Source organism: Anneissia japonica, unplaced genomic scaffold (assembly GCF_011630105.1).
Source record: "Anneissia japonica isolate Jap-2015-1 unplaced genomic scaffold, ASM1163010v1 scaffold287974_len119866_cov115, whole genome shotgun sequence".
In the NCBI taxonomy this organism is placed as follows: Eukaryota; Metazoa; Echinodermata; class Crinoidea; order Comatulida; family Comatulidae; genus Anneissia; species Anneissia japonica.
The window spans coordinates 72,718-74,671 of record NW_022685273.1 but is presented as its reverse complement, the minus strand read 5'-3'; positions in this window follow the sequence as shown (position 1 = coordinate 74,671).

Here is a 1,954-nt window from a genome sequence, read left to right as displayed (position 1 = left end):
ATATATATATATGTATGTATGCTTTCTACTTGGCTTGAAACTTTTTCTAACAATCACACCAGTAGTAACAATAATAAAGTCCTTCGCCTGACCATCGTATTCTTGTTAATTGGCGAACAATTAATGCTCGTATAATTATGACAATAAATGCCATCTGGAATCTTGGGGTGTAAAATGCAAGTGTGATACATTTATACGTTAAAATACTCTTCATGCATAGAGGCATAGTATCTAATTCATCGACGAATCAAATACATTGTAGTAAAGCGTTAGGGTGGTATATTAAACTTTCTGCAGCAAGATTCTCGGCAACAAATTCCAACCAATCACAGAACAGAAAAAAAATTACTGCAGCGAGTTTAAGTTACCGCTGCGTGTTTAGCGCCCTCCATGCATATTTTGACCAATCAGAGGCCAGATAATTCACTGCAGTAAATTTCTAATTGAACTGCAGTTCAGGAACCTAATACTGAGTGATATCGCACTCCATACACGTCGTAGTGCGAACCGTGTAGAAACCTCCTAGAACGAGTTGAAACTTACTGTGAGCGGGGTTAAACGGGTTAAAGACGGATTGAAACGACATTGAGCGTAACATCTTTTCGTTTTAAACGTTGTGCGAACGTTGTACAACCGTCTGCAATCGTAATGGACTTACTTCAAACTGTGTTGTGTCGTAGTATAAACCAAAATTACACGTTTGAACCCGTCCTCATCCCGTTTCGTGAACATTTCAGAACGGGCAGGAACGTTCTTCGAACTAGTTCAGTGTGAAGGGGGTATTACGGAGCGTCCTCATCTTCTAAAATTTGGCCAGGTAGTATCTGGAACCCGTGTTCTTTACACAGTATTTCCTCAGGGCTGCATATTATTGCCTTTTCTATATATAACGTTTATACATAATTGTAAGACGACAACTGTCTACATGACAGAATTTTCGGATGACACTGCCATTTTAAAGGACTCATTACTGGAAAAAAATGAGCATAATTACAGATTCCAAGTCAACGTTACTGTTGAATGGTATGAATCCAACAACCTAATACTAAAATTATGTAACTAAAACTAGAGCAAATTGCAGATTTTCGCAAGATCGAAAATCGTAAAGAAGCTGTTGAAATAAATGTTATGCTTTTGGGAACTTGTGCCCACCTGATTCATGTAAGAGAATTGCTTCCAACGCGACGTAAGATCATCATCCTGTTCAAATCAGGCAGATGCAAAATCGAAGTCGTATCTAGTTTACTTTTTAGAGTATCAAAAGCTACACCTGATTTCTTTCCCTATTGCTGCATTTGCGGAAAAGTTGGCCAAACCAATAAAAGAGTTGTTTTTTGGTTTGTGGTCTCTCCACATCTTGCATATATCGACTTGCCTGGTATTGATTGATGCAGGGAACAGTGAAATTACATGGAATGATCTCGAATTACTAAGGTGTGCTAATCCTATTAGGTGCCTATTGTTCGCTATTGTTCTTGTCTAATTGCCCCTGCTGTTTCCTAGTTCTTTGTGCCTAAACGAGCGGTACCGACAGTAAAGGGAAAAGGATAAAAATATCACCACCAACGTCAGAAAATTTCTCTTAAACTTCAAACCAGTCGTTTTTTTTTTCAAAAACTCTTTTGTGCTTTTTTACAAATATACAGCAATTTAATACATAACGACTGGTTTAAAAGCACTTTACATATGTTTTAGAAGCGTTTCCTGTCAAACTCCATTGTGTGATTTAACTAAGCAAGCAATTATAAGTCTTTTTTTTGGTAAGTATGTGTACTGGCATTGTGTCAAATTACTTACTTTTCTAGACTATATAATTATTATAAAAAGCCACAATTGCTCGTCATTCCGGTTTCGATGTATTAAAGAATTGATATTTAACTTACAAATGCCCTAAGTCTCATTAGCGAGCAATTGTGGCTATCAGAGATATTCGCCAATTGCTGAACCTATATTT